Raw genomic sequence first — 21,343 nt, forward strand, 5'->3', positions numbered from 1 at the left:
ATATTGAGTTACTCTTAGTGTGAGAAGTTTTTAATTTTTAAATTCTATAATGTTTCTTTTTGAAATTATTCAGATTAATATCTCAGAAACTGCAACCTGTTGCTTCAGTTCTTTCTCTCTTTTGCAAGGCCTGGGATGGTAACTCTTTCTTTCACCTTTTGTTGGTTCCTGTAACTTTTAAAATTAATTATCTAAAGTAAGGGAGAGAATTTTTGAAAATAAGCAAAAGAAAAATCTTTTGGATCTGCTCTTGTCTGTATGTCTGTTATATCTATATGTTTGTATGTGTCATGTGGAAGTGATATTTCACTACCAAACTATATGAAAGGGCTCTAATCAATTTGTTTAAAGAAAAGAAAGTGCCTATCAGTCTGATAGAAGCTAGCTCAGATCCTTTTTAATTCACATGACCTTGGTAATCTTTGGTAAGCTTAATTTGGTAAATTTAGTCCCAAAATTATCTCTAGTAGTTCAAAATCTTAAAGTCATATTATGCTACATTACACAACTTCAATTTTTTTCACTGGGAATTTGGGTTACTAAGAGTTAAAATAATAGACAGTAAAAGGTGTTTTTGGTGAAGTTTGTAAAAACACAATGATGTGGTTTTGCTAAGGAAAATGTAATTTTTTTTTCTAGTTTGGAGACCATTTCAGAGTTGCTTTAAAATAAAGAAAAAGAAAGTATAAATAAAACTAAATGGGTAAAGAGAAAAATAAAAAGGCGGGTGATGAGAAAGCTTGATTATTGAGTGGCCACGTGTTTACCCATCTTAAAGAGCTGCAGCTGGGCTGCATTCAATTACTAAAGGTAAAAGCTATGGTGGAATTCAGAGATGGATCATACTCATAGTCCCAGGGCATTAGTTCACGGAACTAATTAATTACAGAAATGCAAATTAGTAAGAAAAAACAAAATATTTAATCTCTTGGTTATCGTTATCTGCAATAGCTAAATGAAAGTAAAAGAGTGCTGGGTTTGGCCTTAAGGCTGGGCCAAGCTCAGATGTGGGTCTGTCTCAGGTCAGGCCACTAGCCTGAAAGCTACACACAAAAGGAAAAATTAAGCCAGGGCAACAAAACTTACCTCTTAGACCTGTGGTTACCAATGAGTTAGTCAATGCAGGAGAAGGGCAAGACCAAGTAACTATTAAAACCAGAGTGTAAGGGTTCCATTTTGTAGATTGATATCATCAGTTTCCTGAGAAATCTTTACTATAGTGAATTGTAAAAATAACTACTTTAAGGACACAATCTTTAATTTTAAATGCTACAGAATGAAAGTGCTTGTTTAAGTTAATGCGAGACCCATAGCTTACTATTTTTTTTTTTTTTTTTTTTTTTTTTTTTGAGACGGAGTCTCGCTCTGTCGCCCAGGCTGGAGTGCAGTGGCGCGATCTCGGCTCACTGCAAGCTCCGCCTCCCGGGTTCACGCCATTCTCCTGCCTCAGCCTCCCGAGTAGCTGGGACTACAGGCGCCCGCTACCACGCCCGGCTAATTTTTTGTATTTTTAGTAGAGACGGGGTTTCACCGTGTTAGCCAGGATGGTCTCGATCTCCTGACCTCGTGATCCGCCCGCCTCGGCCTCCCAAAGTGCTGGGATTACAGGCGTCATAGCTTACTATTAAACAATTACTGATGAATATATGTAATCCAAATGCATAGGAGGTTATTCCTGAGAGAACGACCAGCCCAGTGACCCAGATAAATGCCACTGTAAGGTCTATTTACCCTAAGAAGGAAGCTGCCTAACTCTCCCTATAAATGCCAAGTAGAGCACCCCAGACGAAGCAGTTAATATGCTTCATATGAAAGCCCTGTGGGACTGGCTTTATGATGACCCACCCTGTTCATTCTCTAACATTAAAAGGCCCCACACCCATTTTCTGCATTTACCCCAAATTGGGGAAATTTAAGAAATATCAAAAGGCAAAGGTTATAATAATAAGCTAATATTGCATGAAGCAAGGCTAAGGCAAATTATGATAAAGATTGACAAAAGAGACCAAGTTCCCTGGCTTAACCCACTGCTGGGGATCCAGATCCTCTTTCAAGGGAAAAGGTAAAATGGACTGGGGGTAGAAAAAAAAAAGGTCCTGGGACCAAAGCATAAAAATGTATAAGTTAATAGAGTTATGAAATTTGAGATGTTTAAACAGATTTCATGTAAGTTAGTTGTGACTCCTTTACATAAATGGCTATGAAAATAGGTATTGTATCTGATGGGGGATGGTTCCCCTAGGTAGTACCATAAAACCGAAGGCATGTAAATGTATCCTATGAGAACTGTTCATTGGACTGTGGAGGAAAAGTTAAATATTAAATTTGAACTCAATTGAACATGGACACAAACACTGGTCACCAAGTCCCGGAAAAGGTTGTGTGAGCCCCTTGAGGCGTTTATCCAGCACTGTTTCGGACAAATCTCTATTTCAATCTATTCCTATATGTTAGTTATTGAAAAACAATAGACAATCACAAAAACAAGTTGACATTTTTGTGTTCCTTAAGCCTAGTCATGAAGGGCCCTCGTGACTGGGCCTCATGCCAAACAACTTGTTACAAAAAGAGCTAGGGTCGCAGACTGCGCCGAAGCTTCATGAGACTGATCCTCGTCTGTGGACAGAGGAGTAGCTGACTCTGAAGCCCAGGCTGTTGCTATCCAGTCTGGTGGTGAATCCTCCACAGTCTGGTGAGTGTAAAAATCTTTTCCCTTCTCCCCTTCCCATTGTGATTTGCTTATTATGTCAATCTGCTTATTATATCATTTGCTTATTATTATATAATTTGCTTATTACATCTGCATTGCCATATACATGGGATAAAGTTTGTTTACTTTTAAAGGTATTGTGTGTGTGTCTTTTCCTCTCCCCTTGTGCATTTCCCAAAGAGAATATAGACATGGTAAATAAATAGGAACTAGTAAGATTGCCTGAGCCCACAGAATATAGGGCAAAAGTTGGAGTGCTAATCAGGAAAAATCCTCCACTTTATAGCCCTTTGTGGAACATTTATTGGGACTGATGACAAAAGACTGTAAGCACTTCCCAATGACAACTTCTGGACTAGAGAATATCCACCTGAGGAGCATTTACTGCCTTGCTATGAAATGTTAATTGAAACTACCCTTATGCTAATGGAAACAGTGGTGCCCCAAAGAGTTCTATAATAAAATAAAAATGGTTTAAATAGAATCTTACTACCTAGGGATGGCAGAAGGAAATTCTCATGAGCAGGGAACCTCCATTTTCCCTAGAAGTAACTAACTGTGTGAGGAGCTGCTAGATTCTACAGTGCCTAGTAAACAGCTCTCATCTAAGACGAGCTACTTAGCATGTGAATAGCAGTTCCAAGGTGAACAAACCACATCTTGTTTGGAACGGTGCCGCTCCAAGGAAAATTCTAGAAAATCTTTTTCTTTTCTGTTTTTTATAGTTTAGAGCAATTGGACGAAGTATATTTTTGTGAGCAAATTTACCTTTCTCTCTGAATTCTCCAAAATTCAGAAACCGTGAGTATTCTGATTTTATGAAAATATATTTATTTACATAAGTTTAGTAAGAGTCTTTTCTTTTAAAACAGGATTATTTGAGACACTGGTTATTTTACCAGAGCTTTAACTAGAATAACATATTGTTAGGTAAACTTTCAGAAAAGCCAACTTAGAAAGAGCCTATATGGCAATCAATTCTTGCTGCAATTTATGCAAATAATCAGGCAAAGTACAATGAGCCTAAAACTTATTTTGCACACAAATTAGTCTTACTATAATTTCTCTACAATAGGAAAGGAGGGCTAGAGAGAGGAAGAAATTGTTTCAAAGTAAAACTATTACACTTTTTACTAGATTTCAGCCCTGACTTTTGTTTTTGAGTGTAGATTGAATCATGAATTATTTCTTGGCTACAAGATGCAAATTTCCCTCATTTGGCATTCCACTGGGCCTGATCTGTTTTTCACTGCAAATAACCTGCTGTTTAAGGCTATAGAAGCCCCCTCCCTCTAGGCCCAGAGACTATCATGGAAGAGGTTGGCACATAAGATTGTAAGGGCTGGTTTTGAGGGATAGAAGTAGATCAAGGTCAGACACTCCAAATCAAAGATGGGTACAAATACACCGAAACGGCTAGTAAAACAAAGGACTTTGTTTTCTGAGCTATTATGTAGCACCTTTTCATTCACCTCAACCATAAGGAATTTCCTGCTTCCCATACAATTAAGAGAAAATAATTACTAAGAGGATTATGATACCTCGTGACCAAGCCTCCTGAGTATAATACTCTTAGTTATGAGTTGTGCAGATAAATATATATTTAAAATTTATTTTTCAGAACAATGTTATGCTTTATATAGTGAATTGTTATATGTCTGTAACTAAAACCAAGATTGCAGTAGCTCAACACACAGAAGTTAAATATAATTCAGTTTTGTAACCTCGCCTTTGGCTTTTTGTTTGTTGGCTCTTTAAAACAACAAAAAAATTACGGGATAATGAATGCCTGTCCATGTTCATTCCTATCTGGCCTGGAATATTTAATTGGCTATAAGTCTCTTGACTCTAAGTCCCTCTGCCACAGAGTGTCCCACCGAGGGACAGGATGGACCTGAGGCAGACAGTCCTTTAGCCCTGGAAATGCTATGGAACAAAATAAACATTTGGAGGCCATTGATGCTGTCTCTGGCAAACCTTGGCCAGAAGAGGGAGAATGTTAAAACAAAATAAAATTCTAAGGTCCCCAAACCACATGAATGGCTTTATCATATGTGAATCCTTAACCTTGGCAAAATAAACTTTCTAAATTGATTGAAACCTGCCTCAAATACTTTTGGGTTCACAGTTTGAATAAAAATAAAAAAAAATTCAAATTCAAGTGACATAATGTTTTTCTGAAATCCAAATGCTTAAACAAAAATAAACAGAGTTTTAAAGGATATTGGTAATTGTATCTCAAAAATTTTGAGAAACATATTATGTTGGGATAAAAGAGAACCTTAAAATAATATCTGCTTGTTGTAATACTGTGTAATGTTTCCTAATGAGACATAAATACTATTTTCTTTGCTAAGTACAGGGAGTAATAATAATAATAAAAATTTCAGGGTCCTTTTATAAAAAAAATTGACTACTATAATATCAGATATTATGCTGTGTAGGCATTCCTTTATAGCTTATAAAATAAGTTTTGAAAAGTATAACCAGTACTTAAGCTATCTTTGAAGCTATCTTGTTGCAACAAAATTTTCTATTGCATCCCTTATTTGAAACTTTTACTACTTAAAATGTTTTACTACTTAAAACTTGATATTCTTCCCTGGTGTATTCAAGAACTCATCCAGTTGATTGAATCAGTTAATTGCTTTTCTTCTTCTTTTGTTTGCAATTTAAATGCTTGTCTCACCTTCACGTGTTATTACACTTCATAAAGAAAAATTAGAAGACAATAAAAACAGATATTTTCAACTTCAGAATTTTATTTATGACTATATCATTTTACAAGAATTTGTAACTACTTATGTTTTTGTAGAATTGTAAACATGGATTGCAATAGCTTGTACATGATTAACACACTAATTGAAATAAGAAAAATGTTACTAAAATCTGCTTTTAAATTTTTTAAGTAGTGAAAATTCTATGTATAATATTTGTATATGTATTAATATATTTGGAGCAGATAATGTTGGTTTATGCCTCAAAGCATATTTGATGTTTTATGTGATTTATTTGGTTAAAATTAATTAATCATTTAATTAAAAATTTAGAAGCTCTATTTAAAATAAGCTTGCTGTACAAGTAAATTACAATGGTTTATATATAGGTAATAAAACAGAATTAAGCAGCTAAAACCATCTAATACTACAGTTGGTTAAAGAGGTCAAAAAAGATACATATACTTTTTTAAAAATTCATTTATTTATTTGAGATAAGGTCCCACTCTGTCACCTAGGCTAGAGTGCAGGAGTGTGAACATAGCTCACTGCAATCTAGAACTTCTTGGTTCAACTGATCCTCCCACCTCAGCCTTCTGAGTGGCTGGGACTATAGGTACATGTCACCATGCCTGCTAATTTTTTAATTTTTTTGTATAGATGGTGTATTGCTTTGTTGCCAGGGCTGGTCTTGAACTCTTAGGCTTAAGTGATCCTTCAGCCTTGGCCTCCCAAAGTGCTGGAATTAGAGGTGTGAGCCACCATGCCCACCCAGCTTGGTCAATTTAATATCAATTAATTACAAACAAAACAAAGTACACAGCACAACTCATTTTTCTATTTGTCTGGTGCTCATTCCTCTATGTAATAAAGGGCCAGTGGGTATAGATAATGTGCTAATATGGAAAATAAAATAATTTTTAAAAATAATTAATGTCTTAGAAGCCAAGAAAAGACAAAAAAAAAGAGAAAAGAACCTTGAGAACAAAAGAAAATGAAAAGCAAAATGATAGATTTAACCTCAACATTATAGAAAAGTAAATCATTATAAATGTACTACAATCTCCAAATAAAAGGGAGCCATTGATAGAATTAATAGAGAACCAAAGTCAATCTATATGCTGACCTCAAGAAAGTAATTTTACTTGTAAACAGGTCAAAAGTTAAAAGATAGTTTCATCATAATTTGTTTTGAAGTTAAGAAGTAGAAAAGACCATACCTTGACATTGTTATGTATAAAAATCTGATGTATCTATATTAATATTAAAAAAAGAGACTTCAAAACAATTTATGTTCCCTGGGAAAAAGAGGGATTTTTTTTTAATGATAAAGAGACTAGCTCACCAAGATGACATAATAATTTCAACATATACAGGCTTAATAACAGAACTTTGAAATATATGAAGCAAAAATCAAAATAATTGAAAGAAGAAATAGATAAATTCACGCTATAAGACTGAGATTTCAACACACATCTGCTTTTCATTTATATAACATTTATAGGGGAAACAAATACGAATACAGAAGACTTAAATTACATTGTTAACCAGTTTTTTCTAAATTACATTTATAGAACATTCTACTTCAAAACAGAAGAGTATGCATTGTTTCCAGATGAAAATGGAATATTCATTAAGATGTCTGTATGATTTAATTAGTTTAAAAGAAATAAAATCATCTGGCTTTGTTATTCCTATGGAATATAATCAGAAATAAGAAAAATAGACATCTATAAAATTCCTAACATTGGAAACTTGAAACCACGTTTTTAGGAGTGACTTCCACTTTTGGGAAGATGGAGTAGAAATACTTTTTCCTATTCCTCTCACTAATCATAGCTAAAACCTTGTACATTATACATAAAATAAATGTAAAAAGACCCTATATAGGTGTAAAGAAGACAGTAGACCAGTGAGGGACCTCAGGAACAAAAAACAACACAATGATAGTTTCTTCGGCTTGGTTTTTGTCTCATATATACTAGACTTGGAGCTGAAAAAGCTGCCTGAAAATGCCAATGGGCACAGAAAAAATCCTCCAGAAAATGGCTCTTTTCTCTAGCCAAAGAACTAGTAGAAAAGCAGCCTAGCTAGAGAGAAAACTTTTACATAGTAACCACTCTACTCCAGGCAAACACCAAAAAACAAATCAAGAAAACAACATCCACAAAAATTGTGTCTGAGTCAGAAAAGACTGACCTGGAAATCTTGATTTTCACCGTCACAAGTTTGTTAAAAGATATCTGCTGGTCCTGATGGTAGAGAAAGTCAAATAGGAAATTGATACATCACCATCAGCCTGTAACAAGTCCTCTGTCCAGCAATGTCAGTGAAAACCACATGAAGAACATGGGCTTTCACCTCACCCATCGGTAATGTAGTGCCCTTCATCCTTGATGCCTGGGTGGCGTCAGAGAAAGCCTACTGGAGAATCAGGAATTTCACCATTACCCAGTGATAACAAAGCCACTCTCACTATAATGTCGGTAGATGTCATGTGAGGCACCAACACATCAGCACTCACCTAGTGGTATCAAAAGACCACTCCCCTTGGGTTTCAATGAAGGATGAGTAAGTAACCTGGACTTGTATTTATAACCAGCTGCTTTTCTTCCTCTGCTGGAGCAGTGTCACAGAAAGCCAGTTAAAACAGAAAGTTTAAAGAAAATTTAGTGTCCCACAAAATAACATAAAAATGTCAGGTCTTCAATAATAAATCACTTATCATACCAAGAAGTAGGAAGATATCAAACTTGATTAAAAAGGTGAGCAATAGATGCCAACAATGAGATGACAGAGATGTTTATATAATCTAAAAATATTTTAAAGCAGTTATAATAATTATGCTTCAGTAAGCAATTACAAACGAATATCCTTAAAAAACAAAAGGATGTGTCAACAAAGAGTTGAAGCATCTTAGCAGAGAAATAGAACATATCAAGAGGAGCAAAATGGAATTTTAGAATTAAAACATTCAATTACAAAAATATGAAGTTCAGTGGATGGGTTCAATATAGAATAGAGGGGAGAAAAAAATGAATGAAAGACTGTAGGTAGAAATTATACAATCTGCAAAATTGAGAAAATTAGACACAAATTCTCCAGCAACTGTGAAAATATAGCCATGTATCACTTAACAATGAGGATATATTCTGAGAAATACATCCTCGGGTGATTTTGTCATTGTGCAAACACCATAGAGTATATTATACACAAATCTCAGTGGTATAACCTACAAAGCCTATTGCTCCTAGGCTAAACTCGTACAACATGTAATACTGTAGGCAACTATAACAAAATGGTAAGTATTTGTTTATCTAAACTTATCTAAACATAGAAATGGTACAGTTAAATCATGCTATTATGATCTTATGGGACACCACAATATATACAACCCATCATTGACCAAAATATCATTATGTAGCAAACGATCATATAGTGAAATATCTACATTTTCTGTCGTCAAAGCACTGGAATAAGAAAAAAGACTGGGGTAAAAAATTACCTGAAGTAATAATAGGGGGATACTTCCCCAAATTTGGCAAAAAACCATAAAAGATATAAATTCAAGAAGCTGAATGAACACCAAACAGAATAAGACTAAATACATCTATGTCACTATGATACATCTTCATTATATTTTAGAAACTATAGGAAAAAAACTATTATAATGACAGAAATTTTTCTTCACAAACAATGGAGGCCAGGAAAGCTCATAATCCTATAGACAGTGAAAATAGCCTTCAAGAATGAAAGAAAAATCAAGACGTTCTCACAGGAGTGAGAACTAAGAAAATTTGCTACCAGTAAATGTATTGTAAGGGACAGTAGGGGCAGAATAAGTGGAGATTCTTAATTGGTATAAAAAATATAGTTACAGGGAATAAGATCTAGTGTTTAGTAGCACAATAGAATGACTATGTTAATAAGAACTTACAGTATATTTCAAAATAACTAAACAAGTGAAACTTTATATTAACATGTATCTAGTTATATATATATATAGTATATTTCAAAATAACTGAACAAGTGAAACTGTTAATATTAACATATATCTAGTAAGAGTAAGAAACTGGAATGTTTCTTAAAAAAAGTCCTTAAGTAATGGATATCCCAATTACCATGATTTGATTATTACACATTGTATGCTTGGATCAAAATTTCACTTTTACCCCATAAATATGTACAGCTGTTATGTATCTATAAAAATTGAAAATTAAAAAATAACTAAATAAAAGTGAAAAAATTATTTAAAAAATAAAGCAAAAAATGAAGAAAAATAAATAAATAAATCAGCTAATATGAAACACTCTTCTTCTCTTGAGTTGTCTAGATTATTGTTGACATTGAGTCAAAAATTATATCACTGATTTATTTTGTTCTTATTATATGTAGAGGAAGTCTTTAAGACAGTTATAGCAGGGAGCAGTTACAATGTAAACAGAGGTAAGATTTCTATATTTCACTTGAACTGATCAAAATAACACCAGTATACCATGATAAATTATGTATCTGTATTATGAAATACTTGGCACAACCACCAACAAAGCTTATAGAAAAATGAAATAGATACATACATACATATACACACAGAGAGAAATGGAAGTCAAAAAACAGTTAAAGTACTCATCATAAAAGCAGAAAAAATCAGAAAAAATATTAAAAAAGAGATAAACTAAAACAAAAATAAAATGATAGATTTTAAACCTAACATCAATATTTATATTAAATGGAAATGGTCTGAATTGTCCAATAAAACGATTGGCAGAGTGGATTAAATAACATGACTATTATTTTTTGTCAACAAGAAATTCACTTCAAGTATAATGCTATAGGCAGGTTGACACTAAAAGGATGGATAAAGACAAATCATGAAAATGTGAATCATGTTAATGTGAAAACAAGCTTGAATATAATATTAGATAAAGTAGACTTCAGAGCAAAGACAATTACTAGAGACAGAGAGGGACATTATATAATGATAGAAAGGGCAATCTACCAAAAAGACGTAGCAATCCTAAAGTTCATGCACTGAACACCAGAGCTATAAAATATGTGAAGTGAAAACTGAAAAAACTGAAAAAGAAATAGACAAAACCACAATAATGATCAGAGACTTCAACATCCTTCTCTGAAGAATTAGTAGAGCAACTAAACAGAATTTCAACAAAACTCAGCAACACCATCAACCACCAAGATCTAATCAATATTTCTAGAACATGCCAAGAAACAACAGGAGAATACACATTAATTTTAAGTGCCCACAGAACATAACCAAAGAAAGATAATATTCTGGAACATTAAAAAAGTCTTCAAAAATGTAAAAACCTAGAAATCATACAGAGTATGCTCTCTAATCACAATAGTATCAAACTAAAAATCAGTAACAAAAAAACAGAAAAATATTCAAACACTTGAAAATTATCTAGAAACTTGTAAATAATCTATGGGTCAAAAAAGTCTCAAAGGAATTTGTGAAAATATATTGAAATAAAATGAAATGGAATAGACAACGTACCAAAATTTGTGGGAGACAGCTAAATCAGTGTTGAGAAAGAAATGTATAGCTATAAATAAAGACATTCAAAAAAATTAAAAGCATCAAATAAATCATCTACTCTCCCACTTAAAGAATATATATAAAAAGCTGTAAAATAAACCCAAAGTAAGCATAGGAAAGAAAATAATAAGACTATAAGTGAATAAAATAAAAAAATAAAAACATAAATATTGGAAAACAACCAATGAGACAAAGAGTTTATTCTTTGAAAAAATCAATAATATTAACATATCTCTAGTAACAGTAAGGAAAAAAGAATAACCAAATTATTAGTATAAATATCAGGAATAAAAATAGGATACAATTATAAATCCTATATGTATATATATAAAAGGTAATAAAGGAATACTATAAACAACTCTAAAACATATAAATTTGACAACTTAGACAAACTGGACCAAGTCTTGAAAATATTTTCACAACTCACCCAAGATGAAATAGATAATTTGAATAACCTTATAGCTATTAAGTGGATTTTTAAATTATAAACCTCTTGAAAAAGAAAGTTATATGCCCAAATGGTTTTCATCAAGAATTATATCAAATTTTTGAAGTATTAATATGAGTTTACAAACTCTTTCAGATAAAAGGAAGCAACAATCTTTAATTTATTTTATAAGACTACTATTATGCTGATATCTGATATCAAAAAATGAAAACAAAAATTATAGAGTCTACCACTTACGAATATAAACACAAAATTATTTTTAAAATGTTAACAAGTCTAATTTAGTAATAACAATTATACACCATGACCAATTAAGGTTACACTAGGAACACATGACTAGTTCAAGGGTCACAAATTAATTAATACCATGACACATAATTTTAGCCTAGAAAGCAAAAATCACTTGATTATAACAATCTATGCAGAAAAAAACATGTGAAACATGTCAACGCCCATTTATTATAAAAACTCTCAGGAAAACAGGAATAGAGAGGAGTCCTCCTAAAACTGGTTAAAGATAATCTACAAAAAACCTTACAGCTAACATTATACTTAATGGTAAAAAATTGACCATTAAATCAACACTTGCAGTGTAATCAGAAAAGAACAAAGTTGACTGAAGACATAGGATCCATGGTCTCTGCATAGTTTTGGGGTCCCCTTTAACTCTGTGATATAAAAACACTGTAAGTCGCTGCTTATATTTTGAGTTCAAAAGAGGGATTAAGCAGGATTCTGAGGGATTGAACATTTTACTTAAAGAGACTCTGAAGTGTCATCCAAAAGAGATTGTTTTCATTAATTGTGGTAGGGAGTTGTATTAGTGTCCTATTACTGCTGTTTACAGTTACCTAAAATATAGTAGCTTTAAATAGCATAATTTTGGGAGGAAAGAAGTCCAGGATGAGTCTGACTAGGCTAAAATCAAGGTATTTTTGGGTTGTGTTGCTTCTGAAGACTCTAGAGGAGAATTTCTCTTTGTGTTTCAAGCTTCTTGATGTCACCTTCATTTGTTTGCTCATGGCCCTTTGTTCCATTTTCAAAGCCAACAGTGTAACATCTTCAAATCTCTCTCTCTCTGAGGTTGACTCTCCTGCCTCCCTCTTATAAGCATCCTTGTGATTACATTGGTTCCATTGAGTAATACAGGATAATCCCTCCATCTCAAGATGTTTAATTTAATCACATCTGCATCTGTAAAGTCCCTCTTGCCATATTCACAGGTTCTCAGCATTAAACATGAGCAACTTTGAGGGAAGAACATTATAATGGTTCCCACAAGAGTTGAAGTTGGAACAAATTAAATATATACAAAACATAATTTCTTATCAAATATAGGCAAAAATGAGACAAATCTTATAAAATAGAGAAACTACATGTTAGTCCATTCTCATGCTCCTAATAAAGATGTACCCAAGACTAGGTAATGTATAAAGAAAAAGATGCTTAATGGACTCACAGTTCCATGTGGCTGTGGAGGCCTCACAATTATGACAGAAGCAAAGGAGGAGCAAAGTCATGTCTTACATGGAACAGGCAAAAGAGAAGTGCAGTGCAAAGAAGGGAAAATCCCCTTATAAAACTATCAGATCTCATGAGAACTAACTCACTACCATGAGAACAGCATGGGAAAGACCAACCCCCATGACACAATTCCCTCCCACCAGGTTCCTCCCAATTCAAGATGATACTTTTGGGTGGGGACAGAGCCAAACCATATCATTCTACCCCTGGCCCCTCCCAAATCTCATGTCCTCACATTTCAAAACCAATCATGCCTTCTCAACAGTCCAAAGTCTTAACTCATTTCAGTATTAACTCAGAAGTCCACAGTCAAAATTCCCATCTGAGACAAGGCAAGTCACTTCTACCTATGAGCCTATAAAATCAAAAGCAAGTTAGTTATCCCCCAGATACAATGGGTGTACAGGCAATGGGTAAATATCCAAATGGAAGAAATTGGCCAAAGCAAAGGGGCTATAGGACCCATGCAAGTCTGAAATTCAATAGGGCAGTCATTAAACTTTAAAGTTCCAAAATAATCTCCTTCTACTCCATGTCTCACATCCAGTTCATGCTAAAGCAAAAGGTGTGCTCCCACAGCATGGGAAGCTCTGCTCCTGTGGCTTTTCCAGGCATGTGGAGCATGCTATCAATGGATCTACCATCTGGCGTTTAGGGGACAGTGGCACTCTTCTCACAGCTCTACTAGGCAGTGCTCCAGTGGGGACTCTGTGTGGTGGCTCCAACTCAACATTTCCCTTCTGAACTGCCCTAGCAGAGGTTGTTTATGAGGGCCCCAATCATGCAGCAAACTTCTGCCTGGACACCCAGGCATTTCCATACATCCTCTGAAATCTAGGTGGAGGTTCCAAAACCTCAATTCTTGATTTCTGTGCACTCACAGGCCCAACTTCACATGTAAGCTACCAAGGCTTGGGGTTTGCAACCTCTGAAGGAACAGACTGAGCTGTGTGATGGCCCCTTTTAGCCACAGCTGGAGCTGAAACAGCTGGGATGCAGAACACCATGTTTGGAGACTACATAGAGCAGGGAGGGGGACTCTGGGACCAGCCCACAAAACCATTTTTTCCTCTTAGGCCTCCAGGCCTGTGATGTCAGGGGCTGCCATGAAGGTCTCTGAAATGCCCTAGAGACATTTTCCCCATTGCCTTGGAAATTAGCATCTGGCTCCTTGTTACTTATATGAATTTCTGCAGCTGGCTTGAATTTCTTCGCAGAAAAAGAGTTTTTATTTTCTACTGCATCAGGCTGCAAACTTTTCAAACTTTTATGGTTTTCAAACTTTTATGGTTTTCAAACTTTTATGCTCTGTCACCTCTTGAATGCTTTGCTGCTTAAATTTCTTCCACCAGATACTCCAAATCATCTCTCTCAAATTCAAAGTTTCATGGATCTCCAGGGCAGGGGCAAAATGCTACCAGTCTCTTTGTATAGCAACAGTGACCTTTACTCTAGTTCCCAACTAGAGTAAAGTTCTTCATCTCCATCTAAGACCCTTTCAGCCTGGATTTTATTGTCCATATAACTATCAGCATTTTGGTCAAAGCCAATCAAGAAGTCTCTCAGAAGTTCCAAACTTTCCTACATTTCCCTATCTTCTTCTGAGTCCTCCAAACTGTTCCAACCTCTGCCTGTTCCCCAGTTCCAAAGTCACTTTCACATTTTTGGGTATCTTTAAAATAGCACCCCACTCCCAGTAACAATTTATTGTATTATTCATTCTTGCAATGCTAATAAAGACATACCCGAGACAGGGTAATTTACAAAGGAAAGAGGTTTAATTGACTCACATTTCCACATGGCTGGGGAGGCCTCACAATCATGGCAATAGGCAAATGAGGAGCAAAGTCATGTCTTAAATGGCAGCAGGCAAGAGAGAAGTCCAGTGCAAAAGGGGGAAAAGCCCCTTATAAAATCATCAGATTTTGTGAAAGCTAACTTACTATCATGACAATGGCACTGAAAGATCCATCCCCATGATTCAATTCCATCCCACCAGGTTTCTCCCATGACACAGGGGAATTATGGGAGCTACAATTCAAGATGAGACTTGGGTGGGGACACAGCCAAATCATATCACTCAGCATGTGTGAATTGATAAATTTTCTCATGATATTATGAGGGTATAAAATACAACAATAGCAATTACAGAAACCCATAAAAACTTCTACTGAACCTTGCACAGCATCCCTAGCTTATAGATTGTTACTAAAATGTGAAAAGCACACACACACACACACACCCCTCATGAGCATAAAGTTTAGTTCATATCTTGTTTAGGGTTGAAATTATGTTTCAGACAAATTTGCTAAACACAACAAATTTGTGGAATCATGAGGCCATCAGTATTCATTTGATTTATTAATGTTTGTTCTACAAGTGTATGTGAGGAACCCACTTTGCTAAAAATTGGTTAGATAATAAAAGGATATATAAATGAAGAAGTCATATATCTGATATGTACAGTGTAGTCATATAAAAAAGACAACTTCTCAAGTAAATATACAATCAGTTAAAAATAGTTTCATGCAACAATAGAGGTTAAAATTTCAATCAAAGGAATGATTACTTCAAAGAGCAGTGATTGGCAAGATTATACAAGATAATCATATACATACAGATTCTGTGATCATGGTAAGGGACATGTCAGAGATTTACTAAAACCCCAGGTCCCCTTTACATTTTCTAATGGTGATTATTTGTTAATAGTATTGTAAAATAGAGAAATTATGAGTAAATTTTTATTCCTAGCATCATTTGCTAATGTCTCCTGGAAAAAATTCTGAGCAACTATTTCTTTCATAAACAAAGCAAACTTTATTATTGAATATCTATTTAACAACCTAACAACCATATGCTTTACAGAAACAGATGCTTATTTTTATATTAATTTAAAATAAATATATAAATTAGAGAACTCAAGACTAATATAAGTTTGTTGGCCTGTTCTTTCAAATATTCAGCTGTTCTACACATAAGTTTCTGAAGTATTAATTTAGCCATAACTCTTAGTTGTCTATTCAATATCTGTTGTACTCTTTTTTCCCCACTGTAAAAATATCTATATTGAAGTTTCAACATGTAATGCTCAAAATACACACCTTTTTCATATTGTCTTGCAGCAAAGCTTGACCATGAGATAAAATTCTAACCAATAATATGTAAGAGGAATTAGATAAAAGGCTTCAGTGAGAGTTTTAGTGTCTTCCTGATTAAAAAAAAAAGGCTCATAAATTTCTTTGGTTTTTATTCCTTCTTCTGTGTACCTGGAATACAGTCTGTTACCTGAAGGAGCATCTTATAAGTATAAGGAAACAGTAAATCTATTTTATGTTAAAGGCATTGATATTTGGACTTTTTGTTATTTGCAACAAATGTATTTATAATGCAAGCACTTATTTGTTGTGTTTTACATTGGTAATTTTTGCGTATTAAAAAATGCAATAAACTTTACATTAGCACCCAGAAAAGAAATATTTATGTATAAATCTAACAAACTATGTTCAAGACTTATATGAAGTAAAGTACAAAACTGTGATGAAAGAAATTAAAGAAGAGCTAAAAACTTGGAGAAGTATTTCATGTTCATAAAGAGGAAGACTCAATATTGTAAAGATATCATTCTTTCCAACTTAATTTACAGGTTCAGTGTAATCTCAATATAAAATCCCAAGTTATCTTATGGATAATGATAAATTGATTCTAATATTAATATGAATAGGCAAAAGATGCAGAATAGCAAACACAGTATTAAAGAAAAAGAATAAAGTTAGAGGACTGATACTACCTTGCTTTGAGAATTTCTACAAAGCTAAGGTAATCAATTCAGGGTTGTATTGACAAAGAAATACACAAATAGATCAATGGAAAAGAACAGAGAGTGAAGGAATAAACCCATATAAATATAGCCAATTGATCTTTCACAAAGTACAAAGGCAACACAATGCAGGAAAGATATGAGGGAAATTTTTAAAATATGTAGAAAACTGGAATTTAAAGATAAAAATTAAAGATATAAACTTTTTAACATTAACTCCATCAAGTTCAAGACAATTTTGTAAGAGATGGTACCAATTATTGAGTCAATCCCTAAAGAACTGAGGGTCTTGGGAATTTACCAATGTCAATGCTTTTTTACATTATCAACTGAAGAAAAATGGCCACCCTTTTTAGATTTTTTAATATTAGGAAGAAAAAGAAATCAGAAGAAATCAAATTAAAACTGCAAGGGGGATGCCTAATGATTTCCCATTGAAACTCTTGCAAAATTGCTCTTGTTTGAGAGGTATGAGCAGGAACCTTGTCATGGTGGAGAAAAGACTCTAGTGAAGCTCTCTCAGGTGTTTTCTGCTAAAGCTGTGGCAAACTTTCTCAAAACACCCTTATAATAAACAGATGTTATCATTATTTGGCCCTCCAGAAAGTCAACAATCGAAATTCCTTTGAGCATCCTTAAAAACTGTCACCATGATATTTGCTCTTGACTGATCTGTTTTACTTTGACTAGTCCACTTCCATCTCTTGGTAGCCATTGCTTTGATTCTTCTTTGTCTTCGAGATCATACTGTTAAAGCCATGTTCCATCTTTTGTTACAATTCTTCAAAGAAATGCTTCATGATATTGATTCCACTTTTTAAAATTTCAATTGAAAGCTCTACTCTTATCTGTAGCTCATCTGTGTGCAATGGTTTTGGCACCCACAAAGTGAAAAGTTTGCTCACCTTTGATTTTACAATCAGAATTGTGTAGGCTGGACCAATTGAGGTTTCCAGGCTGTTACCTAATTGTGCTGTTAATTTTTGGTGCTCTTCAATTAGGGCACAAACAAGATTTTTTTTTTTCTCACAAACTGATGTGGATGGTCTGCTTTAGTGAGCTTTCATCTTCAACATCATCTTGTCTCTTCTTAACTTCAGTTATAATTTGTAAACTGCTGATTTCTTTTGGGTATTGTCCCCATAGGCTTTTGGTCAATTATTTTTCTGTTTCGGCTCAAGCCTCACCATAAATTTGATGCTTGTTCTTGCTTCATTTTAGCAGAATTCATGCTGCTCTGATAGGGGTTATTTTCAAACTGGTGTCATATTCTTCTTAGTACCTCAAACTAGATCCTGTTTAGACATGTTACAACAAGACAATGCAAGTTTATTTTTGTGAAAAAAGTTGAAATTCATGGAAAATTTAGAAAATTTTTATGAACTGTTTGAAGATCTCTTGTAGTCTTTTCAGCAAACGGTCCTTGTACACTTGGACATCCACATACAAAAAGATGACTCTAGACACAGACCCTATTCCATTCACAAAAATTAACTGAAAATGAATCACACACCTAAATGTTAAATTGAAAAACCATAAAACACTTAGAGATTACATAGGAAAAAATAGATGACCTTTGATTTGGTGATGACATTTTAGATACAACACCAAAGGCATGATTGATGAAATAAAAAATTAATAAAATAGACGTTATTCAAATTAAAAATTTCTGTCCTGAAAAAGACACTGTCAAGAGAATGAAAAGACAAGCATGGGAGAAGATATTTTCAGGACACACATCTGATAAAAAAAACTATTAGCCAAAATATTCAAAGAACCCTTAAAACTCCACAATAAAAAAGACACTAGATTTTTAAATTGGTGAAAGACCTAAACAGAACTTCACCAGAGAAAATATACAGATGGCAAATAAGTGTATGAAAACATATTTCACATTATATGTCATCAGGAAAATGAAAATTAAAACAATAATAAAAAACTACTGCATACATATTAGAATGGGCCACAGTCTAGAACATTGACAACATCAAATGCTGACAAGGATGTGGAGCAACAGGAAATCTCATTTATTGCTAGTGAAAATGCAAATCGTACAGTTTCTTTGGAATAAAATTTGGCAGTTTCTTGCAAAATTAAACATACTCCTATCATACTATTCAGTAATCACATTTCTTGGTATTCACCCAAAGGAGTTAAAAACTTATGTCTATAAAAATCTTACACACAGATGTTTATATCAACTTTATTCATCACTGTCAAAAACTTGGAAGCAACCAAGATGTTTTTCAGTATATGAATAGATAAATAAACTGTGCTAAAACAATAGAATATCATTCACTCCTAAAAAGAAAGAGCTATAAAGCTACGAAAAGATGTGGAGGAGCTTTAAACGTATATTATTAAGTGAAAGAAATCAATTTAGAAAGACTGTATACTGTATGATTCCAACTATAGGGCATATAGGAAAGGCAAAACTATGGAGACAGTGAGAAGATTAGTGGTTGACAGGAGTTGCAAGAGGAAAGGATAAATAGGTAGAACACAAAATTTTGGGGGCAATAAATTTACTCCGGATGATAATAAGTGGTGGATACGTGTCATCATACATTTTTCATATTTTTTATTCCTTCTTATACTACAAAGTATTTTGGCTTCTCTTTTTGAATACCTTTCAACATTTTTAAATACAAAAAACAGATAATACATACTAATGAGTTGTTTAATAACATGGTACAAAAATATGATCAATGGATCCTCAATATGTTTTAAAATTAAAAATGTGAGTTAAGTGTTATGATTCTAAAGTCCTTATGAATAGAGTGATAGAGGGACTGATAATGTGTAGACATAAGAACAAAACATCCCATCAGTTTCTGTAACTGCACATAACAACACAAAGTGTTAGTTGTTCAATAAGACACACATGAATCTGAGATCTTATTAAATATCAAAATTTACTAATAATTTTAGGACCGTGGTGTAGGGACAAGAGTGACTTTATTAAATGCTAATCTGCCATTTAACATCTGACTAACTGCAGTCCAGGAATGCCGCCAAAATGTCTAGTTGATGTATTATTGCTCCTTATGTAAGAACACCTACTCACAGAAAGTTTCCTCCAAAACAACCCTTACAGTCACAGAAATTATAGGCTGAAATGTCTGCAACCACTTACACGTTCCTTCTAGCATACATAGGCTTTTCCCCCAAGATGTAACCCGTGGGTCTGAGAGTTCACAGTGTAAAAATCTACCTGTGTTGTGGTTGCCAAAGGCCACTATTCTTTCTGCAAGTTCCCTTAATAAATCACTCAAAACCAACAAACTGGATTTGTCTGCCTCCTTCTTCAGCTTCTTGGCTCCTTTGGTACTTGGAGGCCACTTTGCATATATGACCCTTTTACAGAACACATGGGTAATTGTGAAGCATGAAAGAAGCATGGAGAAATCCAGGACTGTTCTTGAGTCCTAACTTTTTATTTTATGGTGCGTCAGACACAGATTTAACATATAGGTCTCAGCTATGCTAGAAGGATATAACTTACACAAAAAGGAGCTATGCAAGTCATGAAATATTTTTATGTTGTGTTCTGAAAATTATCTGGTCTAGAAGACATTTTCTAAGGTTATATGCTAGGTGAATTTACAATAAACAACATAGATCAACCAGGTACATAGGCTGAATCATGTTCTCCCAAAATTCTTATGTCAAAGTTGTAATCCCCAGTATCTCAGAATGTATCTGTATTTGAAGACAGGGACTTTAAAGAGATAATAAAGTTAAAAAGCAACTGTTAAAGTGGACCTTCATTCAGTTTGATTTGTGTACTCATAAGAGGAAATCTTGACATACAAAGAGAAACCAGCAATGTGTCTACACAGAGGAAAAACCATGTGAACACATAGCAAGAAGGTGGACATCCACAAGCCAAGGAGAGAGATGCCAGAGAAAATCAAAACTTTTGGTACCTCAATATTGTAATTCTTGCCCCTAGAACTGTGAAAAAATAAATTTCTGTTGTTGAAGCCACTCAGTCTATGGTATTTTGTTGTGGTAGCTCTGGCAAACTAATAGAGTTGTCCAAAATATTTCAAAGATAAGGGCTCACCCACTAGAAAATAACAACATATGTTTTGCAGAGTCCTGACATTAATATGTTTAAAAGATGATTTGACTGGAACATCTTTCATTCTATCCCATTCCTAAAGAAGAGGTGGAAAAAATAGATCACGGGCCTGCTGTTAACTCTTTCCTTTCATCAACTATGACATAGAAATTCCACTTGGTATATAACTAAAGACATTATCTCATAGGTAAGTATGAGGGAATATATTCAAGTATGGTATTACAGTGAGATTTGTTGTAGCAAGTTGTACATCATTAGGCAAGTGTGCAGTTTGCTTTGATGGGCATGCACCATGGAACCCTGGCCAGCTGTTAAAAGACTAGATACGAAAACAACAACATGGACAAATCTCTAAAATCAAATATCCAACACTTTTATTATGCAACTTAAAATTCAAGCACTGAATATAAATGCCTATTTTAAAAAAAATGTGTGCCAAAAATTTTTCCATGTTCAACATTATAAAATGTCTTTCTATGT

The 21,343-nt window shown here is 34.0% G+C and overlaps 1 protein-coding gene and 1 long non-coding RNA gene across 2 annotated transcripts in view; one reads left to right on the plus strand and one right to left on the minus strand.

Annotated features, from left to right (window-relative positions):
• Window positions 1-21,343, minus strand: part of LOC104001989 (uncharacterized) — a 355,145-nt gene that overhangs the window by 292,057 nt on the left and 41,745 nt on the right. The gene's annotated exons all lie outside the window — the stretch shown is intronic.
• Window positions 3,518-21,343, plus strand: part of LOC107968131 (uncharacterized) — a 28,032-nt gene continuing 10,206 nt past the window's right edge. Inside the window, exon 1 of the long non-coding RNA XR_001709071.3 lies at window positions 3,518-21,050. This is a non-coding gene — a long non-coding RNA (uncharacterized LOC107968131). The remainder of the gene's footprint in view (window positions 21,051-21,343) is intronic.

This window comes from Pan troglodytes, chromosome 15 (assembly GCF_028858775.2).
Source record: "Pan troglodytes isolate AG18354 chromosome 15, NHGRI_mPanTro3-v2.0_pri, whole genome shotgun sequence".
NCBI classification, from domain to species: domain Eukaryota; kingdom Metazoa; phylum Chordata; class Mammalia; order Primates; family Hominidae; genus Pan; species Pan troglodytes.